Source organism: Salmo salar, chromosome 10 (assembly GCF_965601325.2).
Source record: "Salmo salar chromosome 10, fSalSal1, whole genome shotgun sequence".
Classification (NCBI taxonomy): Eukaryota; Metazoa; Chordata; class Actinopteri; order Salmoniformes; family Salmonidae; genus Salmo; species Salmo salar.
The window spans coordinates 104,169,629-104,182,946 of NC_138300.1; the positions used below are offsets into that span (position 1 = coordinate 104,169,629).

At 40.9% G+C, this 13,318-nt stretch overlaps 1 protein-coding gene across 7 annotated transcripts in view; it reads left to right on the forward strand.

The window, feature by feature from the left end:
• The first annotated feature begins 2,462 nt into the window (after window positions 1-2,462).
• Window positions 2,463-13,318, forward strand: part of ppfibp1b (PPFIA binding protein 1b) — a 51,908-nt gene continuing 41,052 nt past the window's right edge. For 5 of the 7 annotated variants that reach the window (XM_014125367.3, XM_014125368.3, XM_014125370.3 and 2 more), the window contains exon 1: window positions 2,463-2,633. The gene's annotated coding sequence lies outside the window, so the exon portion shown is untranslated. The remainder of the gene's footprint in view (window positions 2,634-13,318) is intronic. The other 2 variants (XM_014125373.3, XM_014125374.3) reach the window with 1 other exon arrangement.

The following is a 13,318-nucleotide window of genomic DNA, read 5'->3' on the forward strand; positions in this document are numbered from 1 at the left end:
TGTGGTGTGTACATAGTCGGCACTGTGGAGGTTCCATTCTGTTGATGTGACAGGCTGCATCTCTACCCTGCAGGAGAGGAACTACCTATGTCACAGAGCTCTGTGAGTGGTTTAGGTAAGAATTCTAGCTATGTCATTTCAAAATATTTATTTTTTGTTAAGTTAAATATAAAATGTCTCTTGTTCACGAATGATAGCAATCAGAAACTGACCATAACCAAAGGACATTCAACTTAAAAGCAAGAAAAGCAATCTACTGTATTACACATTGAACCTCTTAAGAAATCCATTTAACTTTTTTGGGACAAAAGTAGGAACTAGTATCTGAGAATGACAGGGAAAGATAAGCTTCTGTTAGTCTAGCTGCCATTGTTTTTGCCATTTTCTATAACTCTATGGAACTCTGTCTTTGTGACATACAGTACAAATGTTTAAACCAAGAAACAGCCACTTTGAAAGAGTTTTTAAAACCGTTACAAATACAGCTTAATCTATATAATTTTACGTTATTGATTGATTAGAGTTAAACTACAAAATGATATCTAATCTTTTCATTTCAAAATATTTATCTCTTTTCTTTGGTTGTGCATTTGTGATAGAAAGTTTATGAATGTGTGCCCAGGTGGACTGATCACTCTGCATGAGTTCCGGAGATACTTCTGTAATGGAACTGGGGGCAATGAGTCAGCTACGCTGAGCAGATATTCACCACCTTGGAAAGTAACAGGGTAGGCACCAAAAATGTACTTTTCTTATCTTTAAACAAACTTTTTTTCCTTTGTCTTTTCAGTCTTCTCAATACTTTTTTCAATGTTAGCCATCCTCAGAACAGACAGCAGCTCTGTATTGCTGCACTGTTATTTGCATAATTCTTTACAAAATACTGGCAATACTTTACATTTTGTTACTCTGCTACCGTTGTAGTATCACTAACTATTATCTAACAAAATTGTACTAATATATTGTCAGTACAGGTAACTGCATAGTAGTAGAATTAAGCCTTTTTTACACAAGTGGAATAGGGATCAGGTATAAGGGCAAATTAAGGCAAAGTGTTACCAGAATATGTAATACTGTGTGAGAGACTGACGATCTGTGGTTATGCACAGGGTGGGGTTGTTGGTTTACAGGAGTATGTGACAGCCATCAGTATGCTGATTTGAAGTTACCCCAGTAGAGAGACATTATATTTCATTATGTCATCCCAAGGGGTACTGCAGGTGCAATGCATTATGAGGATGAAAATTGAACAATGTTACTGTTCTTTGCCTTGCTCAAATGTCTTTGCTCAAGATCAAATCCCTTCTCAGGGGAATTCAATATAATTGAATCATTAGTGGGATTTGTGTGGGTGCCATGGGAGGCTGGGAACCTACTGGCACTGCGTTGCACTGGCACTTGCCCTAGCTGCATTTGTAGCAGATGTTACTATGCTTGTTATTCACTAGATGGTGCTAAATGTCAAATTTCACAAAGTATATGGTCTCTGATTACACAGGCTGTGTACAAGATGAGTGTGGCAGCCTTGTTCCCCATGCCTAACCCACTTACAGCTGTGGAGCGCACCAACTGAATATTTGTAAGATTAGATATAGACAACAATGTTAAGGATCACACAGGAACCATTTCAAAACACAGGTAATCCTAATGTAAGGTTACAAAACCTCCAGCATCCCAGGCAGCTGGTTAGCTATTGCTGCAGTTCCTCTACCTCTATTCTAATTATCCAGCCCTGCCTTGAACTGTATTTTCTGGGATTTGTGATTGTAACTACATCTTGTGAGTGTGCAGCCAATACAAGGCTGTAAACATATGATGTTGATCATTCTATTTTCTTCCATAACATTGAGTTTTATTTAGCTATCAGCCTGGAGAAGTTCATCGTGGGGGCCCTGGATGATGAGTGGATCAGGGAGATGCTGGAGTGTGACCCCGACACTGAGTGTGGAAAGGATGGCGTTTGAGTAAAGACAGACAGAGAGGTGATGTGGATGGATCCAGACCTTAATTTCATTCTCTCCTTGATGTCAGCTGATGCACTGAACTGGGACATATGGGCTGGGACAATCTCTGGAATCTAGCTATCTGTGCAACGTTTCAACAGTTTCCAAGGGCCAAGACTATCAGTGTTTTTATGTGTTACAGATCTTGAAAGCAATACTGTAGCCGACTTCCATTCCTAAACAAAATACCATTCTATTAACAAGGTCTAAGATGTTTTTTCCCCCTTATTGTACAAGAAAGGCAATAGAACACTGGAAATTTGAAAAAAGTAATTATGAAATACATTTTCCAGACCACTTCACTTAGGCTACGTGTGTGCCCCCTACAGACCACATAGGGCTTGCTTTTTAAAATTGATTGGCAGGCACGTCCCAAACTCTGAAAAGATCACAGAGAAGTTCCTCTTGCCAAACCAATCCAGTCGGGAGCGGGGCGGGATGTGCCTGCCTGCGATGACGTTTCCACTTTCCAACTTCCCATTGTCCCGTTTCCGACATGGCGTAGAGAAGAGGCAACGCAGCGGGCTGGCATTGGAGCGGAAAAGTTGATCAAGTACAGGGATTTCGTTATTTCAGTAGGTGGATATATAAACAGTTGGAAGTTATAACTGGGATTCAAGCAAAGTTTCGGTAAGTGCGACATTTATGCAGATGTTTTGTATCCATCTAATTCAGTCACAGTGAGTAGCGGCTGCTGTGATTTGGCAACAATGACAATGTTGACAGTCGTAATGTTACTTTTATCCAACTCATTCTAATATTAGAACTTGTAATGACATACTATTGCAATGTTAGTTTTGCACATTGAGTTCTTTGCAAGGAAACTTGACAGCTTTTATTTTGTTCCAGTGAATGAGTGTAGCCTACGTACGTCAAATTAGTAAAAAAAAAAAGTGAAATTGTATAGGAATTAAACCCTAACAGATAGCATGTAGCCAGCAACGTGGCTTCTCACTTTAATCTACAGCAGGGGTCTTCAACCTTTTCTTGCCCAGGGACCCCAATCATATGTTAACAAAAACAAAATCTCACGTCCTGTCAGATGAATGATAATGGCAAGGAGAAGTAATCAACATTTAAAAAATTATATAATTTAGTTTTGACCTCCCCACGTTGTTGGAAGAGGAAGTATAACTCGATTTCAGGGATTTTCAACTAAATATAGCTGCGGGACGATTTATTTTTTTCTTCTTGAGCGATGGTCAGGGGGCCCAGTCTGGTCTCATTCTGTCTGTTAATCTGAGACACTCGATTTAGTATGATATGTTGTTACTTTTCGTATGGTATGTATTAATTTGTGGATGTCATCAACCTTATATTTATTTCGGATTGGACGTTAAATGGGTGTCCTGACTCTCTGTGGTCACTAAAGATTCCATTTATCGTAAGAGTAAGGGTGTTAACCCCTGTGTCCTCGCTAAATTCCCAATCTGGCCCTCATACCGTCAATCAACTAATCATCCCCAGTCTAGAATTGGCTCATTCATCCTGGTAAAATAAGGGTTATTTATTATTTTTTAAATATGTTACTAATTACAATTTGTATTATATGTTAGGAATTAGCGAAACGTACAATATGTTACAAATCTGAAAAATGTACTATATGTTAAGAATTTGCAAAATGTATGATTTGTTACAATTCTAACTAGGTGACTAATGTTAGCTAGCTGGACATTCGCGTTATACGCCCACCCATCCACCCCGACCAACCACCCAACTTTTGTTTTTGCCTTAAATAACCATATGTCTTATGTAACCATACCAAACATAACATACTTTTGGTCATGTAGTGTATGTGGACACCTGCTCGTTGAACATTTCATTCCAAAATCAAGGGCATTAATATGGAGTTGGTCACCCCCTTTTCTGCTATAACAGCCTCCACTCTTCTGGGAAGGCTTTCCACTAGATGTTGGAACATTGCTGCGGGGACTTCCTTCCATTAAGCCACAAGCATTAGGGAGGTCAGACACTGATGTTGGGTGATTAAGCCTGGCTCGCAGTCGCGTTCCAATTCATCCCAAAGGTGTTTGATGGGGTTGAGATCAGGGCTCTGTGCAGGCAAGTCAAGTTCTTCCACACCAATCTCGACAAACCATTTCTGTATGGACCTCGCTTTGTGCATGGGGGCATTGTCATGCTGAAACAGGAAAGGGCCTTTCCCAAACTGTTGCCACAAAGTTGGAAGCACAGAATTGCCTAGAATGTCATATGCTGTAGCGTTAAGATTTCCCTTCACTGGAACGAAGGAGCCTAAACCATTAAAAACAGCTCCAGACCATTATTCTTCCTCCACCAAACTTTACAGTTGGCACTATGCATTTGGGCAGGTTGCGTTCTTCTGGCATTTGCCAAACCCAGATTCGTTCGTTGGACTGCCTGATGGGAAACGTGATTCATCACTTCAGAGAACACATTTCCACTGCTCCAGAGTCCAATGGAGGCCAGCTTTACACCAGTCCAGCCGACGCTTGGCAGTGTGCATGGTAATCTTAGACTTGTGTATGGCAGCTCGGCCATGGAAACCCATTTCACGACACTCCCGACGAACAGTTATTGTGCTGACGTTGCTTCCAGAGACCGTTTGGAACTCGGTAGTGAGTATTGCAACCGAGGACAGACTATTTTTACTCGCTACGCACTTCAGCACTCGGTGGCAAACTGACTTGTTGGAAAGGTGGCATCCTATGACATTGCCATGTTGAAAGTCACTGAGCTCTTCAGTAAGGCCAAGCAAAGAACTTGGGTCGCCAATTAAAATCACCTGTGGGCCAAATCCGGCCTGTGGGCCGCCAATTGATGAAACCTGTTCTATAGGCTATTAGTTAGAAAGGTACTGTAACTCCAAACCACATTTTCGCTAAGAGCAGCTGTTTAGCTAGTTAAACAATGGTTAGCCCTGTGCTAGCAAAAATGTATGTCCAAGTCAAGAAAGCCTTTACACGGGTGCTTTTTCAAAGCCTATGTCAGATACTCCAGTGAGTATAATTGGCGCCAATGAGTGTAACTTGCTCAATATTAGGACTTGAAAAATAAAGTTGACATAATTTGACAGATTATCTCCTCTGTTAATACTGTAGGTATGTAATTCAAAGTTTGTTCGGTTGCTAGCAATATTCATAAAAACATGGGGGGACCAATCCATATTTTAGCGGACCAACTGCAGTACCTCCGCGGGCCCCAGGGGGCATACCCCTGATCTACAGACAGCTGTGATGCTTTCAAACACTTGCTTCCATTCATCAATATGTTACCGATTTCGCAACAGTTGTTCAAACAGCAGCATTTTAACAGATGGCCACGAATGTTCTCACCTAGATTCAGGTTGATTCATTCTTTTCGCTAAGCTTATAAGGTAGAATTTATTTTGATCCACACACTAGTTGAGTCAACTGTTATATACATATATACATATTTTGTTCTATTTCTTTAGCGCAGGGCTCTCCAACCCTATTCCTGGAGCGCAACCCTCCTGTAGGTTTTCGCTCCAACCCTAATCTAGCACACCTGATTTTAATAATTTGCTGGTTGATTAGCTGAATGAGATTAGTTACAGCTGGTTGGATTGAAAACCTACATGAGGGTAGCTCTCCAGGAACAGGGTTGGCGAGCCCTGCTCTAACGTCTTCTGTTAGTGTATATTTCTGCATGAGCTGTTCGATGGAGAATGCTTCTCAAAAGGAGGCTACTGCAGCAAATAGCCAAATAGACTTCAAGATGACGACAATTATAATTTTGCCCCTTTTTCAGAGCACTGCTCTCCTCCTGTCTTTTCCATAAATGTGCTGCTACACTGTTTCAAATGTCAGGGAACCCCTTGAGCTCATTTGTCAGAGCTTGCTCTCCTCTCCACTGCACAATAGCAAATATATGCTAAGTGGGATCCTTGGGACATCCCTAACTTTAATCCGTACCTTAACCATTTTAAATGTCAACTTCAATGGGGTGATGTCAGAGCTGGACGTCACCCCATTGCAAGGATCCCATTTAGACTTTTCCGATAGCAAATATCTTTCAGTGAAATGGAAGTGAATGGTAAAATCAGTTTGACTGTTCAATGGAATCATTGGTATGTTCCCTTATCAGGCATATGTTTAATGTCTTTTTTGTTGAGTGGCATTTTTTATTTATTTTATTTTACCTTTATTTAACCAGGTAGGCCAGTTTAGAACAAGTTCTCATTTACAACTGTGACCTGGCCAAGACAAAAACAACAGAGTTACACATGAGATAAGCAAACATAGTCAATAACACAATAGAAAATCTGTATACAGTGTGTGCAAATGAAGTAAGGAGGGAAGGCAATAAATAGGCCATAGTAGCAAAGTAATTACAATTTAACAATTAACACTGGAGTGATGGATGTGCAGATGAGGATGTGCAAGTAGAAATACTGGTGTGCAAAAGAGCAGAAAAAAGACAAATATGGGGATGAGGTAGGTCGTTGGTTGGATGGGCTATTTACAGATGGGCTGTGAACAGCTGCAGCGATCTGACAGCCGATGCTTGAAGTTAGTGAGGGAGATATAAGTCCCCAACTTCAGTGATTTTTGCAATTCGTTCCAGTCATTGGCAGCAGAGAACTGGAAGGAAAGGCGGCCAAAGAGGTGTTGGCTTTGGGGATGACCAGTGAAATATACCTGCTGGAGCGCGTGCTACGGGTGGGTGCTATGGTGACCAGTGAGCTGAGATAAGGCGGAGCTTTACCAAGCAAAGATTTATAGATGACCTGGAGCCAGTGGGTTTGGCGACGAATATGTAGCGAAGACCAGCCAATGAGAGCATACATGTCGCAATGGTGGGTAGTATATGGGGCTTTGGTGACATTAAATAGCAGGGCTCTAAATTAACATTTTGGGAGTGAGTCTGATCTGCTCTAGAGAGGTCCAAATTGGAATGCAAATGTTTCTTCCTATTTGTGCTGTTGGAATGCTTAAGCACCGAAGCTGAATAACTGCTTCTCTTACGTTCACTCAGGTGTATAGTAGAGGTCGACCGATTAATCGGAATGGCCAAATAATTAGGGCCGAATTCAAGGGTTCATAACAATCGGTAATCGGCATTTTTGGACACCGATCATGGCCGATTACATTGCACTCCACGAGGAGTGGAGAACGTATCTTATAAAAAACAATCAATCTTAACATAATCACTAGTTAACTACACATGGTTGATATTACTAGTTTATCCTGCGTTGCATATAATCGATGCGGTGCCTGTTAATTTATCATTGAATCATAGCCTTCTTCGCCAAACGGGTGAGTTTACAAGCGCATTTGCGAAAGAAGCACTGTCGTTGCACCAATGTGTACCTAACCAAAAACATCAACGCCTTTCTTAAAATCAATACACAAGTATATATTTTTAATCCTGCATATTTAGTTAATAACAAAGACAGCCAACTAAGCCAAACGGGATGATTTAACAAAAGCGCATTTGCGAAAAAAGCAGATTTGTTGCACGAATGTACCTAACCATAAACATCAATGCCTTTCTTAAAATCAATATACAGAAGTATATTTTATTAAACCTGCATATTTAGTTAAAAGAAATCCAGGTTAGCAGGCAATATTAAACTAGGGAAATTGTCACTTCTCTTGCGTTCATTGCACGCAGAGTCAGGGTATATGCAACAGTTTGGGCCGCCTGGCTCGTCGCGAACTAATTTGCCTGAATTTTACGTAATTATGACATAACATTGAAGGTTGTGCAATGTAACAGGAATATTTAGACTTATGGATGCCACCCGTGAGATAAAATACGGAACGATTCCTTATTTCACTGAAAGAATAAACGTTTTGTTTTCGAAATGATAGTTTCCAGATTTGACCATATAATTGACCTAAGGCTCGTATTTCTGTGTTATGTTATAATTAAGTATATTATTTGATAGAGCAGTCTAACTGAGCGGTGGTAGGCAGCAGCAGGCTCGTAAGCATTCATTCAAACAGCACTTTCATGCGTTTGCCAGCAGCTCTTTGCTGTGCTTCAAGCATTGAGCTGTTAATGACTTCAAGCCTATCAACTCCCGAGCTAGTTAGCGGGGTGCGCGCTAATAGCGTTTCAATCGGTGATGTCACTCGCTTTGAGACCTTGAAGTAGTTGTTCCCCTTGCTATGCAAGGGCCGCGGCTTTTGTGGAGCGATGGGTAACGATGCTTCGAGGTTAGCTGTTGTCGATGTGTTCCTGGTTCGAGCCCAGGTAGGGGCGAGGAGAGGGACGGAAGCTATACTGTTACACTGGCAATACTTAAGTGCCTAAAAGAACATCCAATAGTCAAAGGTATATGAAATACAAATGTTATAGAGAGAAATGGTCCTATAATAACTACAACCTAAAACTTCTTACCTGGTAATATTGAAGATTCATGTTAAAAGGAACCACCAGCTTTCATATGTTCTCATTTTTTATTTATTTTATTTCACCTTTATTTAACCAGGTAGGCTAGTTGAGAACAAGTTCTCATTTGCAACTGCGACCTGGCCAAGATAAAGCATAGCAATTCGACACATACAACAACACAGAGTTACACATGGAATAAACAAAACATACAGTAGAACAAAAGAAAACAAAAAGTCTATGTACATTGAGTGCAAATGAGGTAAGTTAAGGCAATAAATAGGCCATGGTGGCGAAGTAATTACAACATAGCAATTAAACACTGGAATGGTAGATGTGCAGAAGATGAATGTGCAAGTAGAGATACTGGGGTGCAAAGGAGCAAGATAAATAAATACAGTATGGGGATGAGGTAGGTAGGTGGCCCATCTGTAAACAGCCCATCTAAGTACAAGTGCAGTGATCTGACAGCTGGTGCTTAAAGCTAGTGAGGAAGATGGGAATCTCCAGCTTCAGAGATTTTTGCAGTTCGTTCCAGTCATTGGCAGCAGAGAACTGGAAGGAAAGACGACCAAAGGAGGAATTGGCTTTGGGGGTGACCAGTGAGATATACCTGCTGGAGCGCGTGCTACCAGTTTTCTGTTCTGAGCAAGGAACTTAAACGTTAGCTTTTTTACATGGCACATATTGTATTTTTACTTTCTTCTCCAACACTTTGTTTTTGCATTATTTAAACCGAATTGAACATGTTAGGTTATTTATTTGAGGCTAAATAGGTTTTATTGATGTATTATATTAAGTTAAAATAAGTGTTCATTCAGCATTGTTGTAATTGTCATTATTACAAATGAATAAATACATTAAAAAAATCTGCCGATTTAATCGGTATCGGCTTTTTCTGGCCCTCCAATAATCGGTATCGGCGTTGATAAATCAGAATCGGTCGACCTCTAGTGTATAGTCTGAGTAACGTTAGAATGTGAGGTTTATTTTATTTATTTATTTTATTTCACCTTTATTTAACCAGGTAGGCAAGTTGAGAACAAGTTCTCATTTACAATTGCGACCTGGCCAAGATAAAGCAAAGCAGTTCGACAACATACAACAACAGAGTTCCACATGGAGTAAAACAAATATATAGTCAATAATACAGTAGAAAAATACGTCTATGTACGATGTGAGCAAATGAGGTGAGATAAGGGAGGTAAAGGCAAAAAAGTCCATGGTAGCAAAGTAAATACAATATAGCAAGTAAAACACTGGAATGGTAGATTTGCAGTGTAAGAAAGTGCAAAGTAGAAATATAAATAATGGGGTGCAAAGGAGCAAAATAAATACAGTAGGGGAAGAGGTAGTTGTTTTGGGCTAAATTATAGATGGGCTATGTACAGATGCAGTGATCTGTGAGCTGCTCTGACAGCTGGTGCTTATAGCTAGTGAGGGAGATAAGTGTTTCTAGTTTCAGAGATTTTTGTAGTTCATTCCAGTTATTGGCAGCAGAGAACTGGAAAGAGAGAGAGCCAAAGGAGGAATTGGCTTTGGGGGTGACCAGAGAGATATACCTGCTGGAGCGCATGCTACAGGTGGGTGCTGCTATGGTGACCAGTGAGCGGAGATAAGGGGGGACTTTACCTAGCAGGGTCTTGTAGATGACCTGGAGCCAGTGGGTTTGGCGACGATTATGACGCGAAGGCCAGCCAACGAGAGCGTACAGGTCGCAGTGGTGGGTAGTATATGGGGCTTTGGTGACAAAACGGATGGCACTGTGATAGACTGCATCCAGTTTGTTGAGTAGGGTATTGGAGGCTATTTTGTAAATGACATCGCTGAAGTCGAGGATCGGTAAGATGGTCAGTTTTACTAGGGTATATTTGGCAGCATGAGTGAAGGATGCTTTGTTGCGAAATAGGAAGCCAATTCTTGATTTAATTTTGGATTGGAGATGATTGATGTGAGTCTGAAAGGAGAGTTTAGTCTAACCAGACACCTAGGTATTTATAGTTGTCGACATATTCTAAGTCAGAACCGTCCAGAGTAGTGATGCAGGACAGGCGGGCAGGTGCAGGCAGCGATCGGTTATGCTATCTGAAAGAATAGCAATAGCCTAAGTCCTCCAACCAACTGAACAAGGCATGCATGTAGTGAAAGACGTTTAACTCCATAAAAAAATGTGTTCAGATGCTTGTCATCACATTCAAACTTTTAATCTTAGCTCACAGCAGCCTCAAATTTTCTCGGATACATTATATATATTTTTTGTGGCTCCTGTATTGTTGCCTGACTACCCAGTCCCTGCTCCGGCTAAACGATACGCAACTGCCACAGACGCTAGTTTCTTCTCCGCGATGAGTCTGGATCTGAGTTTCTACCCACGGATTTCTAGAAAGCAAACACATTCTAACTGTTCTGATTGGACCCAGAAATCGATGGGTTGGGCCAGAGCCAGAACACACGTGGGTAAAGCAGTGTTTTGACACTTCGTTGGCTTTGATACTCTGATTAGAAATGATCCAATCACTGATGACTTTTTGTACATCACCACAATCGACTTCAACAATGACAGTCGGGCTGAGTAGCAGATCAGCAGAAGTATTCAGTTCAAGTCATCAGGCAACCTGTCTTGCACCATGTGCATATGAAAATTCCATAGAGATTGAGTATTTTCACAGTTAACGAAGCATATACATACATACATACATACATGCATACATACATACAGTTGAAGTCGGAAGTTTACATACACCTTAGCCAAATACATTTAAACTCAGTTTTTCACCATTTCTGAAGCTTAATCCTAGTAAAAATTCCCTGTTTTAGGTCAGTTAGGATCACCACTTTATTTTAAGAATATGAAATGTCAGAATAATAGTAGAGAATGATTTATTTCAGCTTTTATTTTTCATCACATTCCCAGTGGGTCAGAAGTTTACATACACTCAATTAGTATTTGGTAGCAATGTCTTAAAATTGTTTAACTTGGGTCAAACGTTTCAGGTAGACTCCCACAAGCTTCCCACAATAAGTTGGGTGAATTTTGGCCCGTTCCTCCTGATAGAGCTGGTGTAACTGAGTCAGGTTTGTAGGCCTCCTTGCTCGCACACGCTTTTTCAGTTCTGCCCACACATTTTCTATGCCATGGAGGTCAGGGCTTTGTGATGGCCACTCCAATACCTTGACTTTGTTGTCCTTGAGCCATTTTGCCACAACTTTGGAAGTATGCTTGGGGTCATTGTCCATTTGGAAGACCCATTTGCGACCAAGCTTTAACTTCCTGAGTGATGTCTTGAGATGTTGCTTCAATATATCCACAGAATTTTCTTTCCTCATGATGCCATCTATTTTGTGAAGTGCACCAGTCCCTCCTGCAGCAAAGCACCCCCACAACATGATGCTGCCACCCACGTGCTTCACGGTTTGGATGGTGTTCTTCGGCTTGTAATCCTCCCCCTTTTTCCTTCAAACATAACGATGGTCATTATGGCCAAACAATTCTACTTTTGTTTCATCAGACCAGAGGACATTTCTCCAAAAAGTACAATCTTTGTCCCCATGTGCAGTTGCAGACTGTAGTCTGGCTTTTTTATGGCGGGTTTGGAGCAGTGGCTTCTTCCTTGCTGAGCCGCCTTTCAGGTTATGTCAATATAGGACTCGGTTTACTGTGGATATAGATACTTTTGTACTTGTTTCCTCCAGCATCTCCACAAGGTCCTTTGCTATTGTTCTGGGATTGATTTGCACTTTTCACAACAAAATATGTTCATCTCTAGGAGACAGAACGCGTCTCCTTCCTGAGCAGTATAACGGCTGCGTGGTCCCGTGGTGTTTATACTTGCGGACTATTGTTTGTACAGATGAACGTGGTACCTTCAGGCGTTTTGGAAATTGTTCCTAAGGATGAACCAGACTTGAGGTCTACAATTATTTTCCTGAGGTCTTGGCCGATTTGTTTTGATTTCCCCATGATTTTAAGCAAAGAGGCACTGAGTTTCAAGGTAGGCCTTGAAATACATCCACAGGTACACCTCCAATTGACTCAAATGATGTCAATTAGCGTATCATAAGCTTCTAAAGCCATGACATTTTCTGGAATTTTCCAAGCTATTTAAAGGCACAGTCAACTTAGTTTGCAAACTTCTGACCCCCTGGAATTGTGATGCAGTGAAATAATCTGCCTGTAAACAATTGTTGGAACAATTACGTTTCATGCACAAAGTAGATGTCCTAACCGACTTGCCAAAACTATAGTTTGTTAAGAAGAAATTTGTGGAGTGGTTGAAAAACTAGTTTTAATGACTCCAACCTAAGTGTATGTAAACTTCCGACTTCAACTGTATATGTATGTATGTATGTATGTATGTATGTGTATATATATATATGGATGGATGGACGAAGGCCCCTTTAGCCATCTCTCTTTTCTTATAGTTGTGTGGGGTATAACATTTGTGATATATTTTGCCATCTCACCCAGACCCAGGTTTGAAATAGCTGGGGGCTATTTCAGATCAGCCAGTGTCCCAGAGGCTGCCTGCCCTGGATGGCTCAAATGCATCTCCTGCCTGGGGAATAGCAATGCCTTGATCATATGCAGGTGGGAATAGCTCTGGACAGCTCTGAATGTGAGGACAGCACGTGTAAATTAGGGATGGAAATTATTTCACTACTATTAGAATAATATCATTTTTGGGGGGTTCGGGATATCCGGATTGTCAATGCATGTGTTTTTAAAGATATTCAATTTTTTTTCTACTTCAATGGGGACTTGTTCACGCAGTCAACTGTTCTTGTTTCCTCACACACAGGTGGGGAGGGGCGCGAGAGAAGCAGGGGTCAGTGTGTCTGACATCTAGGGGAGGGTGAAAGTAGCCAAACCGACTCGTGCAAGTTAGACAAAATAGGCAACAACAAAAAATATGAATACTCTTGCAAGTAATTTAATACTAATGTTTCTTTGGCTATTAGAATAACTGTGCCTATCC